This window comes from Equus caballus, chromosome 6 (genome assembly GCF_041296265.1).
Source record: "Equus caballus isolate H_3958 breed thoroughbred chromosome 6, TB-T2T, whole genome shotgun sequence".
Lineage (NCBI taxonomy): Eukaryota > Metazoa > Chordata > Mammalia > Perissodactyla > Equidae > Equus > Equus caballus.
Genome location: NC_091689.1, coordinates 65,826,290 through 65,848,530, shown reverse-complemented (window position 1 = coordinate 65,848,530; position 22,241 = coordinate 65,826,290). Strand labels below are relative to the sequence as shown.

General features: G+C 39.0%; 1 protein-coding gene across 36 annotated transcripts in view; it reads right to left on the bottom strand.

Annotated features, from left to right (window-relative positions):
- Nucleotides 1–22,241, bottom strand: part of PPFIBP1 (PPFIA binding protein 1) — a 169,110-nt gene that overhangs the window by 117,429 nt on the left and 29,440 nt on the right. The window lies entirely within an intron of this gene.

Below are 22,241 nucleotides of genomic sequence, written 5' to 3'. Positions count from 1 at the left end.
AAACCACCACCATTATTTTTTACAGAGCAAAGTATTTGTCACAGGTTAGGTACTTTATGAACATTTGTTGAGTAAATGAATGAACCACAGTTTTACAATATTTAGTTGTTAAGCTTAAAAAAATAAGAAAATTCATTATTTTCTTGTCCAATGAGAACAATATGCAGACAATAGGGGAAACATATACACTGTTTTTTAGATTTGCAATTCTGATTGATTCCCTTATCTCTTTTGTATAACACATACCTAGGAAAAAATCCCAGTAGTACGCATATGGGCATATATATCCTCACCATTACAGTAATAAAAAAGTTTTCTTAGTGAAAGAATATTTAGGAATAGTATAAGTTCCTTTTGAGGGGCTCACTCTACAAATACTTCATAACTATCTCCATCCAAATGAGAAGGCAAAGCATTTCCAAGTTAAATAGTAGACATGTTACCTCACATGTGTTTTTCAAATGTATATATAATCGGGACCAGGCCCAGACAAAATTACGAAGTAGGAGCGTAGCTGCTTCCTTCTATCTGCCCTTTTGAGGAGTCAGTGACCCCGGATGTTTAATTAAGTAGGAAAGCAAGAGGATCAGCTTTAAGGTTCCAACAACTTAATGGATATCCTTCCTGAGGGCATTTCCATTTAAAAAAGAGCTTCAGAAGAGGCAGGTGCTTAACAATGAAATAAAATGCATTAGTGACCACGGAATTTCAGGCATGAATAGGGGATAGAGGTTGTCTTGAAGGAATTTCTCAACTCAGGTAAGCACCTCTCCATTCAGCCTCCCCTAAAGATGGTTTCATATGTGACCCATATATATACACACCAATCCAGGTAGATTTTAAGCAATTAATGATGCACACATAGGCAAACTCAATTTTAAGACTAGCATATGCTCCAAAAGTAAATAGTTATACTAATCAGCAGTTTTCAAAATAAGTGTCTAGGAACCCTACCCCAGAGGCAAGAGTGACTCAATGTGTGAAAGTGGGCAGAACAATTTCACCTTTATCTGTTTTCTACCTTGATCCAAAAATTAGTTGGAGAAGTAATTCCTTAAGCTGCTTATAAAAGGGTTGAAACTAAATGATGACTACATTAAAAGCTAGTACAGAAAATCCAATGAATTCATAACATAGCTGATCTACAACAATAATCACCCCAAAATCCAACCACCATCTCTAGCAGGGCCTTTATGGGAAAATGTGAGTTCCAGCCTGGGTCCCAGAGCACAGGTCAGCCTGGGTCCGAGCACAGGTCAGCCTGGGCCGGAGCAGGCAGGAGCCAGGTCTTCTCTTCCTGCCTAGCCAGTGCCTTCATCTCCCGCCCTGGAAGAAACAGCAGAAGGAAGGACACCTACACCGCCACGAGGACTGAACCAACAGTGAGGGGACAAGACTAAGGCGGGGAGATCCCGTGGATATTCCAGAGGTGGGGGAACGGGGAGCTCCAGCAGGGAGCAAGACAGAGTGGTTTCTGTGTGTCACTCACTTCCCCAGACCCTGTCCCAATCCCCATCAGCCTCCTCGCTAGAAATTACATGGACAAGGTTCAGATACTTCACATCGGTCAGGGCCTCTCAGATGGGAATGAGGAAGGAGAAAAGCAGTGGAATAGTGTAAAGAAGAAGAAAATATACCTACATTATGTAAGACTCAATTCAAAATAACACGTAAAATTAAGAAAAAAAATTAAAGAGAATTATAAGAAAGCATTGCCTGAACTTGCTCCAGAGAAATTCCTGTTAACTAAGAGGCCCTGAGTATATTCAATCTCACCCTCAGCACAGAGCTCTGATTATTTGGCCCGACCAGGACTAAAATAAAACATTTATAAACATGTACCATTAGATTTTTTGAGTTTCCATCACGAGCCTTGTTTAAGTAAGTCAAAGATGTCTTTTGTTATACAGTTTTGATCGAATGCAAGAGACTTTAGTCATTTCCTCAGAAACAGACGTAGCTATAAATATGAACTAACCAACAGTCAGCTGCTCAAAAAAAGGCTCGCTGAGAAGTTTAATTTAAAAACAAGAACACATTATTAGATTGAAAAGTAAGACATAAAAAATCCAAGCCCATGCAAACAACATTCCTAGCAGAAAAATTCTTAGTGTAATGACAAGGATAATTACAAATAACTTTTTCTTTGACTCACAAACCTTTCCTATAGAGATTACAGAAAAACAAAAAAGTCTGTATTTCTGTCCATTTAACAAAACAAACCCTTAACATCCTGCCCAAATCTCAGATTTCAAATTCCAAGAAAACCCTCCAAACCGTCAAGTAAGTGACTTCTTTATATCCCTTTGAGATAGAAAACACACTTATCCCTATGGCTTATTTTCTAAATCTCTTTGATATTCTAAAGCACGACCGTCCTAACTGAGAGTAGACATAATCATTAGGAAGAGAAGTTATTGTTTATTATAATAATGCCATATTTCATACCTTAAAATTGAATAGAATCTAAAGTCTCCATTCAGGGACGACTTAAGTGTCTAAAGTGGGAGTCTGTACAGAGGACAAATATGGCCTGCCACCTGTTTTTGTAAATAAAGCTTTATGGGAACACAGCCATGCCCATTTGTTTATAAACTGTCTATGGCTGCTTTTGCAAGACACAATGACAGAGTTGAGCAGTTTTAAGAGAAACTACAAGGCCTGCGAAGTATAAAATATTTATTATCTGATCTGACCCCTTAAGAAAAAGTTTGCTGACCTCTAGTCTAGGAAACAGCTACCTCAGCGGACTAAATCTTGAAATAAACACTAATCCTGGTGTAGTCATCTTGCTGGATAACTACCTAAATCACTTGAACTTCAGCTGTTTTAATTTTCTCACTTACAATACAATGACAGATAATAGTTACTGAGAACTTATGTACCAGGCACTATTCTAAGGGCTTTACTTTTAGTACATGAACAACAAATTCATTCATTTAATTCTGAAAAAAAAGCCCTGTGAAGGAAGAAAATGATTATTTCCATCTTACAGATGAGGAAACTGAGGCAAAAGGGTTAAATAACTGGCCCAAGGTCCCACTGCTGTCAAGTGGAAAAATCCAGATCAGAACCTAGGATCTAGAGCTGGTATTATTAATCTCTGTGCTATACTGATCATAATTTTAATTTTATAAAAGTTATAGATAATAAAGGAAACCTCAAAAGGTTTGTTAGAAATGTTAAGTAAAGACAGTAAAGTACACCTCTGCACACAGTTTAGGATAAGAAACCTAAAACAAGAATACAAATGGACTTCCCTAAAGACTCTTCTGATTCTAACAGCAGAGCTAAGCTGGGAGCATCAGGAATATAAATTCTTTATTTTATTCCCACAATACTCTTTATTTTTTACCACAAGTAATCAAACTAACTGACCAATGGCTATCATTCCCTTGGTAAGTAAGGCCTCTCTGGGCAGCTGAGCTCATCAGAAAGCCTTCAGGATGAAATCTACCCAGAGGAACCCTGAATCTTCCAAATTTGTTCCCCTCTAGTCTTATCCTCTCCCTCGTTTCCATCTGGGAAAGGGCTGAGCAAGCATCAGTAGAAGTTATGGAAAGACTGTCTTCATAGCCTGGCAAGAAGAGCTCTGTCCAGAAATCAATGTCACATGGCTCAGGAAGACGTCCCCTGGCTGAATCATCCCCACCACTTGCTGAAGTTCTCCAGGATGTCTGGAGAAAATGTGTCACCTACATGTGACCCAGTGCTCTTTTGTAGTGAAAGATAGGTTTATATGATCCAAATCAAATAAGGGGAAAACATACCGTTAAATTACTCATCACCAATTTCACATTCAGATAGGAATAGTCTTAACCATCTTTTTAATCAAGTTAGTCTTTAACTGGTCTTCACTGTCTGCAGAGCAAAGTCCAAATCCTTGAGTTTGATATTTAAGGTCCTCCTCACCTTATTCCTTACCTACTTTTCCAATTGTCTGTCTTTCTGTTTTGGTCGTTCATGCAACCAGGACGGTCTGTGTTTTCTTCAGCACATCCTATCTACTCCTGCTTCTGAGGCCATCCTCATTTTGTACTCCTCTATTTTCTCTTCTACTACCAACATCACATCCAGTGCACAGGCCAAATCTCTGTGCTAAATATTGGGGGATATAATTTGTATTTCCTGAGAGGACTGGACCTCACAACCCAGCAGGGGGAAAATGTACACACAAGACTAAACTAAAGCTGTACAACAAAAGTTCCAAATAGTACAGGACTCCGACTAGGGGATCTAAAAAGAGGTGAGAGAGAGGTCGTGACTGAGTTGGACCTCGAAGGAAGGCAGACCCTGAAAGAAGGCTGAGTTCATAAAGTTGTAGGGGTAACCAGATGAGATGCAGGTTCACATCACAAACGTCAGAGGCAAACAGACCCGGGTCCGAAATCCTGGCTCCCCTTGACTGGAATAGGGTTTGTAGGAGTTACAATCAAATAAATCGGGTTGATGCCTAACCACGCTCGAAACTGTATTTGTAGCCAGTCCTCATGTCTGGCTCAAAGAATGAAGCTTTTCATATTATGTCCCTACATAGTCTTCCCCTTCTCTCACGGCCAACAGCATTGACAATTGCAACCCATTCGTTATTAAGGCATTTAATCACACATTGATTTTCACTGTTTAAATATTCCAAAAGTATGTTTTGCCTCCTCAAGAAGACTTTGTTATCAAGAATAGATTCTTTCAAATGGACCCTTGGCATTTTCAAATTTTAGGCTCAAAGTCCCTGACAAGTAGTACTGCTTTAGCCGAGAAGCAAATTAAAATTACAAGCTTGGGCTGTTTGGCTAGTTCCATGGAGCCCAGCCAATCATAAACATCTGTATTCCAACACAGCTTTGTTTTCTGCCAATTCAGTAACTCTTATGAACAGACTTAAAACTTCTTTGTGGGGTGGTCAGGAAAAAAGCTCATGGCTGGGGCTCGTGATAGAAGTAAAGATATAGTTAAAGAGTAAAAGAAAGTGATGGCTCTCAGCCAAAAAAAAAAAGACATTAAAGGGTTAAAGAAATTACATGTTATAGTGTGTCTGCAAATCTGAGGCTGGACGAAGGACTTGGGATTTATCCCTTATGTTTTAAAAGGGTTTAGTGAGCAATTTTTTGTGTGTTCCCATATTACCAAGCACCATGCTGTATGAACCCATTTCCCATGCCAAAATCAACTCAATACAGTCAAATTTCCCTCAAGCTTCCAAATTTTAGTATTGGCAATGTCTGTTGACATACTGCATCAAATAAGGCCCACGTTTTTACATTAACATGTTGCTTTACAGTTATATCTGAAGTGTTTAGTAATGGCTTGCCTTTTTTTTTTTCCCAATTCTGACGTTTTCATGCATAGCTTTCTTTGCCAATACTGGCAAATTATTTTTTATTTTCCACAGAAAGACTCTAATTCAAAGATTCTTCTAAGCAGTTTTGGAATTCGAAAGTTGTTATTCTTTGAAAGTTTTGACTGGATTGTAATGACTAAAGTCTGCACTAAAGTCTTATATAAAAATAAACATATGCACGGTTGCACGTGTTATGGGGCAGTATGCTGGGGCGGTGAGGGAATGGACGCAGCTCAGCTTTGTAGGACACCAACTTTTTTGTGTGGTAAATACTTTCAACTTCATTTTTTATGATATCAAGGACTACAGTGAAAATTTTACACAACAGCATATTAAAACTTTATGTGAAAAATATTATAGACTATAATATAAAATTTACCTAACAATATATTTAAACAGTGAATTTCAATTTTGGAGCAAGCACTTTAGAGTAGATGTTCCAATTATTTGCACACTTTTGAAGCACAGGGGTAATTTGGTAGAAATCAGATATTGCTGACTATAGTCGGTCATGTCCGCAGAAGAAAAATATTCTACAAATATTCTGAAATATGTTTTATCTCTATTGAAAATGTAGGAGAAACAACTGCACTCTCTCTAAAATTCTAGCTCCCATACCCAAGAAATCCTGTAGAATCAAACCATTCCACCTATATCATTAACTAATGTGTTACTGCAAATATCACTCAGAAAATACAAAGCCAGGGGCCAGCCCTGTGACCTAGTGGTTAAATTCGGCACACTGCGCTTCAGCAGCCTAGGTTCAATTCCTGGGTGCAGACCTACACTACTTGTCAGCAGCTGTGGAGGTGACCCATATACAAAACAGAGGAAGATGGCACATGTGTTAGCTCAGGGCAAATCTTCCTCAAGCAAAAAGAGGAAGATTGGCAAGAGATGTTAGCTCAAGGCGAACCTTCCTCAGGGAAAAAAAAAAAAAAAATGAAGTCAAATCACTTCGATCCCACAAGCATTCTCAAAGAGCATTCTGAACTAATGTGAAATTTGTATAGTGATTGTTTGAACAGAAACAATGACTTCAGCCCAGTGGTATATAACACTTTACCATGCCAGCAGAACTCCATGAACCAACATACCCCAGTGAGGTCATCGTAGCTGTGGAAAGTGGGTTGGTCCATTATGAACCCTATCATTGCTGACCCAGCAAGAACAGTAAGGACTCTTTCTCTTAAAACTGCCCCCACAGAATAGATGCATTTTCATTGTCAGATCAGGACCATGATCTCAGTATCACGTGTGTTTTAGAAATAAACGGATTGGTGGGCTCACTGACCTATTTCCTAAGAATTACACTAATGAATTAAAAGGAAGTGAATACATATGTATGGGTTTCAAAACATAGCAGGACATTCAAAACAATACAGGACCATCTTTTAATAAAGAAATGCCCAAGAGATATATTCAAAGCTAGGGTTTTCTGCTTAATATAGGTCCTACCCAGCTACCTCCCGTTAAAAATCCCATAGACCAACATAAGACCCCGGAGTTTTATCGACTTATTTAAACTAGAGTATGATATATTCCTTTAGGAAAAGAGCAGTAAAAATACCTGACTATTTGATTTTCAGCTTCCATATTCAAAAAGACACAATGACCTATACATTTTCTAAACTTCAAGAGAATCCACTGCAATTCTAAAAAAAGGATACAGGATGAAACATTTAATGCTTAACACCACTAATCACTGATAGGAAAAAAAAATACAAGGGACAGCTCACCTCTATCATGAAAGGTTTTATCCCAGTAAAAGGCAACCCCATGTTTTTTCAAACCATGGTAACCAAGCCCAACACCCTAGCCTTTCTTATCCTTTTTACCCCATCAGGGAACCATGTGCTCTCTTTCTTTCCCTCTCCTTCCCACTCTTTCTCATCTTAACAGGGGCTAAATTAGTGCATGGGTTTTTTGAGGGTAAAACTGGCAACTGGCGATGGCTCTCAATGGCCCTAAAGATGTAACAGCCATTAATCCAGCTTTCAATATTAATTGAGCTAAAGTAAATAACTGCACAAATGAGCAAAGATTTTTGTCTACAATTTTCACAACGTTATTTATAGTAGGAAAAAATGGAAACAATCTAAATGTGTCTAACAATAGCTACACTGAGGCATATCCATTAGACAGAAAATTGAGCAGGCCAAGGTTGCAGGGGTGGTTACCAATGGTTAACAACACAGAAGGACATTCATGCATATTCACTGATTTTTGTAAATATACATACACATAAGGCAAAAAGTCAGGAAAGATAACCATCTATGGTTTTCAACACTTTCTTCTTGCTCTTCATCCATGGACCCTGCAGAATTCTACCACCAGGCGCATCTCTAATTAAAGAGGGATGCTGGGGGATGAAGGGAGAGATGTGTGCAGGTTTTTTCAAAACCTCTCCAACTCCCAGAGCTTGTGATGCGTCTTCTGCACCTCTCTGAGATATGCTATTGTACTCCAACATGTTGACAGTAGTTGTCTCTGCATGGTGCATCTTCAAATGAATATGATTTTATTTTCCTTTTTGTTTATCTGTATTTTGTAATTTTACAATAAAGATTATGTATTATTTCTTTCTTTTTTTGTTTTTGAGGAAGACTGGGCCTGAGCTAACATCCATGCCCATCTTCCTCTACTTTATATGTGGGACGCCTGCCACAGGATGGCTTGACAAGCGGTGTGTGGGTCTACACCCGGGATCTGAACCAGCAAAGCCTGGGCCACCGAAGCAGAACGTGCCAACTTAACCGCTGAGCCACTGGGCCGGCCCCTGATTAGGTATTAATTCTGTCAAACGGAGCAGAGCATGATGACTATGAGTGTAGACTTTGGAAGAGATCACCCTGGGTTTTAATATTCCAGGTCCATAATTTTTCAGCTATATGATGTTGGTCAAGTCACTTAACCTTTCTAAGCCTCAAGTTTCCTCATCCAACAAATGGGCAGAATAATATTATAGGTATCTTTTTATTAGAGAAGCTCATAGAAACTCCATATTGGGTAAAAGAAATGATTACTATATACTATTTAAAATATAACTTTATTTAAATGTTTATGCTTTTAAGGAAAAAAACCTAAACCCCAGTCTCATAAGAGAAAAAAACATATAAATAAGAACATGGGGAAAATTTCATTCACAAAGGTAACCAAAAATGTATATTAAGCAGCCCTCAGTTATCATTTTACATATATCAAAACAAATGAAAAATTCCAGCATCCACAGTTTCAATGTTGTAGTGAAATTGCCAGTCATTCACTCTTAGCGGCACTACATTTAATACTTTTGGACTTTAGGAAAGCATTAATGCTCTACTGCAATAAGAGTTAGCAATTCCACTCTAATGCATTTATCTTAGGAAACAATTTGGCTAAAACAAAAATTAATATGCACAATTCTGTTCGTTACAGAATTCTAAATAGCAATAAGTAACTGGAAATATCTGAATATCCATTGTCAGAGGGATGGTGAATGGTTTAATTAATAACAGGATGTCAAAACAATAACAGCAGGAAACCACCCAGGTTTGTAATGCTGAAGACCAAGAAGAAACAAAATAGTGTGACATACTTTTAAATGAAAACAAGAGGATCCAAAATATCTACTCTCTGACAGTCCCTATATAAAAGGTATAGACCTGTGCACGGGAATAACTGAGGTGAGGAGGAACATGCGGGGATGGTGGGGAGAGGTTTCTAGACAGAGGGGCAGCGAGTATCAAAGCAGAGGGGGGACCAACACCGTGCCCTCAGCGGCTGCACCGGAAGACATGGTCAGCATGCCAACTATTCCTGTGGTATGGAAGATCGCACCAGACTTCCAGGAAGGGAGGGAAACCAAATTTCACTAACATTTCATGAATGGATTGCCATTGGCACCCTCTCTCAGTCCAGATGCCAGCTGTTCACACGAGACAAAAGAGGTCTGTGGAGTTTCACAGTCACAAGGCGCCCTCATTCCTTGTGTCCTTCCTAAGGAGGACTGCAAGGTATGACAGTTTACAAGCGCCCAGGTAAGTGGATGGATGATGTTATCATTATAATTTAACCAAAGTGACCATCACAAAACGGCTAAGTGGCTTAAAGTAACCATAGAAGGATAATAACACCAATAATGTAAGCACAAGTGAACACAAGAAATTGGTGAATGTGACACCTCCACTTGTTCAAATCACACAAGCCACACAGGGGCCCTAGTAAAGATGACATTGTCGCCAGTGAGAAACACTTCTGAAAAAAAAAAAAATGTGTGTTTTGAAAATAGAAGTTTGAAAACTATTTCCATCACGTCTTTTTTTTTGCCCAAATGTCATATCCATAAAACCTCTCCTATCTCTACCATCTAAAAAATGTGAACACAGAATTTTCTAATCTGTCTTAAAATGTACACGGTTAAGAGTTTTCGTTTTTAAATCTCTATTAAAAATAGGAAAATGCAGCAAGTTCCCACTCGTTTTTTAAGAATTAATTAACATTACAGAAGAAATAATAGCTATCATAATTTATGGTCAGGCACTGTTCTCAGTGTTGGACGCGCATTTATCACTCAATCTTCAACACGATCCCCGAAGGAGAGACCACTAGTATTACCTCATTCCATTGCTATAGAAAATGAGACCCAGAGAGATTAAGCAAATTATCCAATCTAGTACACAGCCAAGATGGGATTCTAACCTAGACAATTTAACCCTTGACGGTCTGCTCTTAACACTCAGAATACCACACTAGATTGTAGTTTACTGGCTTTTGTGCAGCTGGTGGATTAAAAATGAACAGGTAGTGAACATTGTATGTCTCCCATCTGGATCTACATGTACTTACAAATTAACTTTTTCAGTGGCGAAAATTTATAAAACAATGATATAAGTAAATCGAACTTAGAAACAGACCTTAAAGTTATGGTATCACAATGTAGAAAGAGATTTTTTAATATAAGGAAGCATATACAATCACATTACTCTCACTAAAATTATTATTGATTGAGAGGAAAAAAAGAGCCCCCAAATCTGAGAGTATTTATTTAATTATTTTTTTGTACCATTAAGGAATATAAAATTATTATTATTTTTTGAGGAAGATTGCCCCTGAGCTAACATCTGTGCCCATCTTCCTCTATTTCATATGTGGGACACCTGCCACAGCGTTGCGTGATAAGTGGTGCATAGATCCGTACCTGAGATCCAAAATGGCGAACCCTGAGCTGCCGAAGTGGAGCCATGAACTTAACCGCGATGCCACCGGGTTGGCCCCTAAAATTATTTTTAAAGTGTTTATTATGTCCTTTTAATTCCTACCTTTGTGTGTTCACAGTATCTAATATATTAGTACAATAATGTATATATTATATACAATAAGTATACATATACTGGAGGAGATGCTCACAGATTTAATGACAGTAGTACCCTAACAGAAAGTTTTGGAGACCATTGCAGAAGGCTTTAAAGCAGAAGAAAAACATAATCAAATCTGCATCACAAAGATCATTCTGGAGACAACATTCAAGGATGAATTTGGAGGCAGGGGATGCAACTATGGTTTTGGAAGGCCTGAGATAGCAGTGAGAATGGAGGGAGAGGAAGGTTGAGAAAAGTTTTAGGAGATTTATTGAGGTATGAAGGAGGAGTGCTGACTCTGGTTTCTGACTTCTAGTGACAGAGAATTCAGAAGACAATATAAAACCGTGTGTGTGTGTGTGCGCGCGCGCACGTGCGTGCGTGTGTGTGTGTGTGTCAAGGGAGTGATAATTAAATTTTGATCACATTGAGATTGCAATGCCTGTGGAACCATAGAGTGAATGCATACAATGAACTTGGAAAAACAGGTCTGGAGAGTTTAGAAAATGAGCCCTGGGCTCATTTGTGGTTGAGCTTCGTCAGTTCCTTAGTGGTCACCGACAAGACGGGTTTTGATAAGCACACTGGGAAAGAATACCTAAAGACACAAGGGCGCCAGCGCTTACAGAACGGGTCATAGTGGCAAAACCATTAAAGAATTTTAGGAAGGAAGGAAGGGCCTGGGAGAAGGAAGAGGTCCGGGAGAGGTGGACCAAGAAGGCTAGGAGCTGTGGCACGCTGCGGGCTGGCAAGAGGAAGGCTATATGGCAAAGCGACCAGCACATGCTCACGCCATCAGTGATGTGAGAACATCCCGACATCACATCCGCTCCCAAAGCAAAATGAGGCCCCTCCACCACCGCTCCTCACCCTTACACATTCAGGAAGTTGAAAAACATGAGCTTGGGAGGGGGCAGGCCCCATGGCAGAGCGGTTACAGTTCTGCGCTCCACATCAGCAGCCCAAGTTCAGACACTGGACACAAACCTACTCCACTCATCAGCCATGCTGTGGAGGCATCCCAAATACAAAACAGAGGAAGACTGGCACAGATGTTAACCCAGGGCTGATCTTCCTCAAACAAAAATAAATGAGGGGAGGGGGAAGATTGGCAACAGATGTTAGATCAGGGCAAATCTTCCTTACCAAAAATAAAATAAAAAACTGTCAAATATAAAATAAAATTCACAAGACAATTGAGGAAATGTAAACAATGGATCTATGGTGATATTAAAAAATTATCAATAAAAAATATATCAGCTTGGTAAAGATAGGCATAGTGTTGGCAGTCTTATATTCCACAGAAATCAGTGAATAAACATAATCAATAGTTAGGATTACTGTCATAAAGAACTTATTGCATCAAGTCATTACTAGAAAAAGAAAATTTTCCCTACAACTTTCATTCTAAATAATCAACTAATAAAAAAATATATAGACGTGCTTACTGAGATTAAGAACAAAACCTATGATCCAGAAAATGTGAAAAAAAAATAACTTCTGATGCAACTCTTGCTACATTTGCTTAGCGGCCTGACCAGCAGTAAGCGACAATTCGTCTTTCCTATCAAACCTAAGGACCCTCCTTCTTCATGATGTAAAGACGGGCATTGGCTTCTTTGAGCAACTACGCATCTGTTCAATGCCTTCTCTCAAGAGGAAATAAAAGCTAGATTAAAGGCAAATCTTACCATTTTTCCAATGCCTTAAAAAAGTTTTTAATCTGGAATTTCTCCACAATGATAAAGAGATATAAACTTTATCTTGGGTTTGAATCAGTGTCCTGATCACATCTACACGATCTGAATATTGAGCCAGGATAAAATCTCACAGAGTCTACAACTCTCTCAAACTTAAAAATAGTACCAAAAGTTGAATTTACCAGCTCACTTTTTTCCCAAAGGTTTTCATTACGGAAAATTTCAAATATATGCAAGCATTAGTAGTTTAATACAATGAGTGCCCTGCACCCAGCACCAACTTCAACAATCACTATGCTTGGTCTATCTTGTTCCATCTATACTCTCTCCCACCCACACCCCCATATTACTTTGAAGCAAGTCCCAGAAACTATATCACTTCTTCCACGAATATTTCAGTGTATCTCCCTAAAAGATATGATAACTGTAAGACTATTATCATACCCCTCAAAATTAGTAATAATTCTTATTGTTAGGAAGAGGAATTTCTTCTTCAAGACCATCCTATTTATAATTGTCTCATAGAAGTCATATTTTAAAAAACTGTTCGTATTAGAATCTCATTAGGGTCCACCAAAGTGGTTAGTTGATAGGTCTGTTAAGAATTTTTTAGTCTGTTAAGAATTTTAGGTTCCCCCTTCACCTCTTTTCTTTCTCCATGCAAGTTATTCATTGAAGAAACTGGGTCGTTCGTCCTGAGAGTACCCCACAGCCTGACTGCATTCCCAGGTACAATTTAACGTTTCAGCTCACCTTTAAAATTCAGGTTGGTTAATTTTTTTCCTGCCCCTGTTGGTTGATAGATAGATATCAATATCCCATGGTACACTGAACAAAACCAGCATGCTTTTCCATGCTGCCGACATTACGTAATATGCAAAAGAAACAGGCACGATTTTCAAGGATGCTATAAAATTATAATTTTATATAAATGTGTGTGTCTATGTGTGTGTGTCTGTGTGTAAAATTATAAAATTATCTTTGGGGCAAGAACAGAAGTTGAACCCTGGGCTTACAAAGTAGTATTTAGATCATAGGAACAGGGATGGGAAACATTTTCCAGACTGACCCTTTCCTTCCCTCCCCATCTCCTTCTAGAACAAGCAGTTTGGGTTGAATCCCAGCTCCACCACTCTCTAGCTGTGTGGCCTTCAACAAACTTACTTAACTTCTCTGTGCTTCAGGGTCCTTATCCATAAAAAGGAGAAAATACAGGTCACACCTACTGTGTGAGAATTCAGAGAGATAATTCAGAAAAAGAGCTTGGCACATACCAAGCAAACACACAAAAAAGTTGTCATCATTATCCTTTGTAAATCATTTTTATCCTTAATCAAAAGTGAAAATCTCCTCAAAACTAAAGCTCAACTTTGGGATGCCACCTCTTTTCTTCCCCCATTAAGTGACTACTCTAAACTGAGTTTTACCTTATGGGTTTGCCTCACTTGAGTTCTTGCCAAGTTCTGTCCATAATGGTACTTCTGAAGAAAAACTGCTCCTGCTGTGTGATAATATATCCTCCATATTCTGCAAACAGCAGGCAGAATCAACTGTCCTTGAACAGTCACGGAATTAATCTTCTTGGCTATTTAGTAAGCATTCAAGTGAGAGACAGAGATTTCTTTTCCTTTGACTAAGAGTCTACCATGTGCCAAGCACGGCATTTAGCACTAGAAACTTCATGAATTCTAATCCACTGAGTTCTAGGGGGAAAAACCCAGTAGTTTTGTGTTTTAATTATTAATAACCCACAACTTCTCATTTGAAATATGTATTCGGTACTACCACTGTGCTTTGTGGTGTAGGGCGTGAAAAATTACTAATAGGGGACAGTCTCTGGAAAAAAGTTTATAGTCCATTAGGAGAGAGGGGAGGTACACTAACGATCCATAATGTAACATAACAGAATATAACATGAGAGGGGCAAATGAAATGCTAGGAAAAAACGAGGTGGGAAAAATAACTTACACTTAAGGGTAGTTATAGAGGGCTAATTAAAAAGGAGATGATGGGTAAGATGAAAGTTTAAACTATGTATAGCATTTCAACAGACCAGAGGAAGAACTAGAAGCATCAAGAAGAAAGGGAATTTCAGACAGAGGAAACAGGAGCTTGGGTGCTGAAGTGTGGGGGGTGTTCAGGAAACAGCAGTAGCTCTGGTTGTATGGGCTGCAGGATGCATGAAGGGACAGTTAAGAGAGGTGATGAGATCCTAAAAGCCCTTTGATGAGTAGTGATAAGGAGGTTAGGTTAGATTTGATAAGTAAGTGAAAGATTTTGAGGTTTTCTGAGCCAGTGAGTGGCATGGTCAGAGTTGTGTTTTACATAAATTAATATGGATGCACAGAGGTGGGAGGAGACCACCTGTATCCTAATTCAGAAGTCAAGGACCACTGAGTCAAGTCAGGAAGAAAGGAAGATACAAATACCAGCTATATTTTGGATGGAGAAAATATGACTTGGTGACTGAAATGATAGAAGAGGCGAAGGAGAACCCAAAGACAGCTCTAAAGTTTTGAACTTAGATGTAAGGGTGAAAAAAGTGGTGCCATCAACAAAAATATAAGTCAGTTCAAAGAGCTTGGGTTGGGAGAGAGGTGATATAATGAGTCCCCTTTGAATATGTTGAATTTGACGTACCAGCAAAACACACAGTACAGAATCAACAGGAAAAGTGTAGAGAGAGGGCCAGTGAAAAAATCTTGGCGAAATAATCTGTTTAGGATGCAGCAAGGTGAGCTAGTGAAAACAGCAGTGTTCAGAAAAGAACATTCAAGTTAGTACAAATCATAGGATCCAAAGAATGAAAGAACTTCAGAGGAGTCATGAAGACAAAAGACAGATTGAAGGGATTGAAGAAATAAATGAAGAAGTAAAGACAATGAATGAAGATTCCTTGTTTAATGAATTTAATATAAAAGAATAAAGAAAATCTGGGATATGAGAGACATAGGCAAGAGCACTAAAGAAAGAAAAGACAGGAAAGGAGATATTCTAAATGTTTTTATGGAGATAAAAGGTGGAGAGGAAACAGTGGACACCTTGGAAAAGAAGGAAAACAAATGACCAAAGAAATGGAGGCAAATGGAAATACAGAAAATACATTAAAAGTGAAAAAAGAAAGTGAAGCTTGAGAATCAAAGTGACTCGCTGCTAGATCTGTTTTGTTAGCCTACATAGAGTTTTTGAAAACGTGATATAAATTCATGGGGATTTCACCTAGAAAACCAGATATTTGATTTTTCTAGAGAAAACAGAAAATGGGGCAACACTGAGCCCAAGCTTCCACAGGACAACAATCGCTGCTGTCCCCACATTAGACATGGCTGGCACTCTGCAGTTTACCACAGTCCCTGCCTATTGCCTCACTCATTTTCGATGGCCCCTGTGGCAGTTGAGTTTCTGACTCCTGACCTATATCTTTTCAATGAAAGAAGGAGATAATGTCATCCTTAGAAAGTGAAGACTGCGGACCGAGACTCAAAAACTGTGAAAAAATATTGTAATAGATATTGACGGAAATGGGTTTGGAAGTCAGCAGATGAATAATCAGAGAATTGCTGTCTATTAGTCTGTTGAAGAGAGCAGTGATTCATCTTTTTGCCTGGCAGTGCCCTAGAGCCTGCAAGCAGAGGTCATAGGGCAGTCACGGCATACGACATGAAGACAAGGCGTTCTAGGGTGCCAGTGGGGACCTCGGTGAGGAGAATGGCCAGTACCTGCCCTTGATGAGGAGTGTGAAAGGGCTGGTGGTCTGGGAGAATGAAGAAGAGACATCCTGGGAGGAAAGAGAAGATGAGGAATGAGGGGAGGAGGCGGGAGAGACCTGGAAGGCAAGAGAGAAAGGTTTTTCCTGGAATTTTTCTGGCAGGAACTTGAAAGTGTCATCTGAATAAAAACGTTAGAGGACACATATCAAAGGCTAAGTGGAGGAACTGGGAGACTTTAGGAGGAAAGTAAAAGCAAGTATAATTAGTACAAAAGGGAAAAGTTAGTCATGTAAAAATTTACCTTTAGTGTATCTTTATCTCCATGCTATTCAACTCCTAGAAATCAATTACAATAGATTTTCTTTTATTAAAAAAAAAAACAGTGAAAACGTGACCAGACTTGGTAAATCATAATGAAATAAGTTCAGAGAACTCTATTTTTGTGAAATGAGCCATGTGAATGTTTGAAAAGACTATTTTAAACTACACACTTGACTTCCTTTCCAATATCCTTAAATACAATTTTGGAGATAAAAAGTACACTCGTTCTTTGTTCTCATATGCAGAGGACTGTATACGTTATCTCCAGTTTTGATGAAGAAAGGAGATGAAAAGTTCAAAGTTTAATAAGTTCTCAATGTCTCACCCAGTAAATGCACATAAAAAGGGAAAGAGCCAGTGTTCCTCATGACCGGCTTGCCCAGTGCCTGAACCTTTGGGGTCTGCTTATTTCCTAAGTCCGTTTATGTTTAAGAAAAACGCAAAACAAAATGGCATCTTAAATGCAGAGAACAAATCTACAAAGTTATACCCAGGCTGGTAGCCTGGGCAGCTCTGGGGGGAGACCAGAAATGGGCAGTAGTGCCAGCAGGCAGCAGTGACGGGGGAACTTAAGGCTTTATCTTCAATGCTCAAGTTTTTTGTTTTTACAATGAGAATGCATTTGTAAATTGAAAAAACAATAATAATTAAACTTTAATAAAATGAAGCTAAAGCAACCTTTCTAATAATCAAAGAAATGTAAATCAAAATAAGACCCTTTATTTCATGGACTAAAAAGACTAGGAAGACATGACATTTGTAAAGCTGTGGGACAACAGGAAGTCTAACAGTGTTGTTGCTGTTGGTGTTTTTCTCTGAATAAACAATGCATGCCCATGACACAACATTCATAAAGTACAAAAGGACCTGTTCTACAAATTGTCTCCTTCCCTCTCCGATGCTCCTGACACCCAGTTCCTCTTCTGGAATCTACTACTGTTAAGAGTTCTTGGGTGTCCTTCAGAGTCTACTAAATCATGGGAGGGAGTACAAATCGATCCAGTTTACTGAAGGACAGTTTAGCAGCATCTATCAACATTTTAAATACACACACCTTGTTACCTAGCAACTCCACTTGTAAGACTCTGCAAAAAATGATTTATGTAACTAGACGCTCATTGCAATATGTTAGAGATAACGAATTATTGGAAACCACACAAATGCAAATAAATATATCTGTCCAATAGAACACTATGCAGTCTTTATAAAACATGAGAGAGCTATATATACAGATGTGGAAAGATGTTTCACGACAGAGGGAGAGAAAAAAAGGAAACTGCTAAACAAAATAACAGTACAATAGCGTTTTTGTAAACCAACAAAAATTTCTGGATTTGCATATGTGTGTACGAAAATTATGTATGTCTGAGATGATATTCAAACAATTTTTAACTGGTGTTAATTACAGAGGATTAGAAATGGGAAAGGAGTGGAGAAAAGGGCAGGGAAAATTTCCATTTTTTTAATACTATGATATTATTTGAATGTTGCAATGAGACATATGGCTTTGGTAACTTAAGAGTTTTAAAAATTAAGTTAAAAAATAAAACTAACAGATCACTATTACATGGATGAAAATAGCCATCTGTAAAAATATTTTGCATGCATGTTATTAAAAAGACTAAGATACAGCAGTCGCAGATTTAACATTCAAGAGCCACCTTAAAGGCCCAGGCATGAACTAATGCATGATTATACTGAAGGATGGACAGGAACCATGCATGCTGAAGGCTGCCAGACACAAGAATCCTAGAACTGGTGAGGAAGCAAGAATGACCCAGCCACACACAAAATGCAAGTCTCTTTCTCTTCTCATAGACCCAAACTCAATAACTTTCACCAAGGGATTGAAAACATTGCAGACGAACAAAGAAAGGTGATGGACATGGAAAGAAGGAGAGCTAAGAAAATAAAGGTATTCCTGAATCTAGGAATTCCTGAAGATCTCTGGGATTATTCCTAAGGTTCACTTTCTAAATTTCAGCCAGAAACTAAAACTTCCTTCCTGAAAAGGTGGGCATCCACTGTAGAAGATAAACTGTAATCCAGGAACATACGGTAGATCTGTCATGAGGAAGGGCTGGGAGGAACAAGCTGCTGAAAGAGGAGAGGTAGACTCTTAGAAGGCAGTAGCGTCCCTCTATCTTCAGCGCTGATCAAGGGAAAGGATGCATTCACTGATTCCGTGAGAGTTTCCCACACTTTCCAGCAGATAAGCCTCCGGAAAGGAGAACGCTCTATGAAGCAATGTTCATTCAGAAACGCTAGCTGAAGATCAGTAAATGTCTTATAGCAGCTGTGCTCAAACAACTTTCCAGTACTGGCCTTATTTCTCAAACTCACTGTTTTAGCTTTCTGTTGCTGCCACAACAAATAATCACAAATTTAGCAGCCTAAAACAACATCTATTTACTATCTGTCACTTTCTTTGGGTCAGAAGCCTGGGCCCAGCATGGCCCAGCTGGTTCTCTGCTCCAGGTTTCACAGGCAGAAATCCTCATGGTGGCAGGGCTGTGTTCCTTTCTGGAGGATGAGCTCATTCAGATTGTGGGCAGAATTAATTCCGTGGGCTGTAGCACTGAGATCTCCATTTCCTTGCCGGATGTGGGCCAGGGATTGTTCTCAACTTCTAGAGACCACTTGCTTTGTAGCCTCCTTCAAAGTCAGCAATGGCAGGTCAAGTCCCTCGCTGCTTTGAGGCTCTGACTTCCCCTTCTGCCTCATGTCTCCACTGCCTCCCTCTTCTGCCCCATCTCTCTGAGTCTTGGGCTTTCAAAAGCTTATGTAATTATTTAAATTGGGCCCACCCAGGGCCAGCCCCAGTGGCCTAGTGGTTAAGTTCAGTGCACTCCACTTTGGCAGCCCAGGTTCAGTTCCCAAGTGTGGACCTACACCATTCCTCAGTGACCATGCTGTGGTGGTGGCTCACATACAAAGAAAAAGAGGAAGATTGGCAACAGATGTTAGTCCAGGGAGAATCTTCCTTAGCACAAAAAAAAAATTGGGCCCACCTGGATATCAAGGCCACTTCCCCTATCTTAAGGTCAGCTGATTACTAACTGCAATTCCATATGCAGAGTTCCTTCACAGTAGTACCTAGATTAGAGTTTGCTTGAACAACCAGGAGACAGGAATCCTGGGGGAACATCTTTAGAATTATGCCTACCACATTCATTTATACTCTGAGGGGAAAAAAATACTGACCCAAGTATTCCAATCCATGTGGATTTTTCAGAATATAATAATGAACTCACACTGCTTTTACAAAGAGTTATTTGATTAAACCTGCAAACAGCTCTGCTAAATAAAGATTATCATAACCATCTTTATAATCAACAAAGCTACGGCTCAGAAGTAACTTGTCTTGGACACAAGAGCTGGAAGTGGGAGAATCAGAATCAAACAGTTTTAGCAGCCTATAAAGTCCACTGTCTTTAAGATTTCTGAAAATATGGCACAATTATGACTTTAAACTAAATATAAAGGAAAAAATAAAATCAAAGCCAACTACCATTTGAAGGACAAACTGAGGTTAACAAATCATGTAGGTCCAATGAAACCTCAATAATTTCTACCAAGAGGGTGGGAAGACAAGGTACATCATCAAAAGTCTTAATTTAAATAATTACAAAATAGCCATATAGTAAAATAATAGTCCTAATGCTAAGCAGGCTACAAAACGCCTTGTATAAGAAGTTGCACGCATGTGTGTGCACACGTGTGTACATTTTCACATACAATACTTTCATTTATTTCTTTTACTCATCAAATATTTACGGAGTATCTCCTGTGCCAAACACTTGTCTAGTAGCTGGGAATAAAGCAATAAACAAAACAAAGTCCCTGCCTAGAAACAGCAAATAAATTAAAAAATGCAAATATAAGAGAGTGATAATACCATGGACAAAATAAAGCAGAGTAAGAAAACAGGGAGCTCAGAGAGCAGGGTTGTTATTTTATATCAGCTGGTCAGAGAAGGTCATGCTGATGTGGTGCCATCAGAACACAGTCCTGAAGTCCAAGCAAAGGGAAGAGCAAGTGCAAATGCCCTGGGGCAAGAGCATGCTTGGAGAACTAGAGGACCAGAGAGGAGGCAGTTGTGGCTGGAGCAAAGTAAACAAGGTGGGGAGGAGCAGGAGGAGAGGTCAGACAGAGAAGTTAGAGAATTCGGAGGCAGGAGGTGATGCAGGACTTTTGCGTCATTTTAAAGACTTTGGATGGGATTTCCTTCTGAGGGAGATGAGAAGCCATTACAAGGTCCTGTCTACAAGAAAAATGGCACAGTTCATCTAAAACAAAGAATTGAAGTTCAAAACACCAAATCTAGCAATAACTACATCTTCATGACGAGATGATTATTGATGAACTTTTGTTTTCCAGTTTACCTTACTATTTAAAAGAAAAGGTTTGGTGCATAGGATATCAAATTAGTTTTCAAGTGCACAGAAGGGAACTTAACAGTGGTTCAGGAGGGAGAGAATGGTTAGGTTCCTGGGCCCTGGGTCAGGAGAGCTGGACCTGGTTGCTGACATCATACCCATTCAAGTTGTCCATCCCTGTCAACCTCAGCATACTTAGCCTAAAATAGAGGCAATAATACCCATCTCAGGTGGCTGTTTGGATGGAAGCAAAGCACTTGCACAACACTGAGCTCACAGTAAGAGCCCCCAAAGTGGTGACTGTTAAGATTCCCTCGGAGCACAGATCCGGCTAGGCGTGCTTAAGGAACGCTACAATGTTCAGTCCCGCATCTGTAGCATGCACTGAATGCAGATCCTGTGTTAACTGGGGCTTTTTCCCTTCATCTACCCTCTGCAAGTCCCTCTCAAAGATAATACCAGTCCAATCTAACTTAATCACCAAAACCGAAACTGGGGGAATCCAGGAGGTTCTGCAGCAAAGGACACCAAATCCAAACCACCAAAACGAATACACTAACTTTGCATTTCATGCCTTCCTGAGGTTTTGTGAACTCATCTCTCCTCAGGCAAATTCGTGATCCTTTATTCCTCTCAAGGTTTTCAGTCAAGATCTAAACCAGCCAATAATATGAATTTAAAATGCAGGATTACTGACTGCTGCTTGAGAATAAAGGAAAAACCTTGGATTTTCAAAGATTAAAAACAAGTATATATTTATGCAAGGACAAACTTCTGGGTGCAAATTTTGAAAGCATTCAAATGCATAAAACTTTCCATGTGTAATACTTACCTGTCAACACAAATTCTGTCGACAGATGAAGAAGAACATTACACTGACTTTATTTTATCATTAAGGAAAGCCTCAGCCACTTGCATTTGACATTCCAGTTTAAATGACAATTATAGTGCTTTGTTTTCTGAGGGGGAGGAATAAACAACTTTACCATCTCTTAGTCTATGTGTCCTCTCTAGAGAACGTCAAGTTGGCCCGATTACATTTATTTTTCATGTAGGGAAATAGCAGGGTTTGTTCCACATTCGTGCTGTGTATGTGCATAGAAATTTCACCATTTAATTTTTACGTCTGGAAGGAAAGGAGCTTATAATTATGCCATGAGGTATAACTATAATTAAGTTTACAAATACCATACGTATCCCTATGATCCAATTGTAAAATAACAGAGTTCTGGTACTGCGTTACTGGATTGGCTTTTTTTCCCCCTTGAACCATCACATTCCTCAAACCTCAGGAAGCATGAGAAAATCTTATAGTTAAAAAGTTTTTTTTTTAAATAAAAAACTAAGCTAATACAAACGATTATTAGTATTTAGCACTGATGAGAATTTCATACACACTTGTTGATGCTTAAAAGTCATTATTACAGCTATGAGTTATATCCAGCAAAATAAGT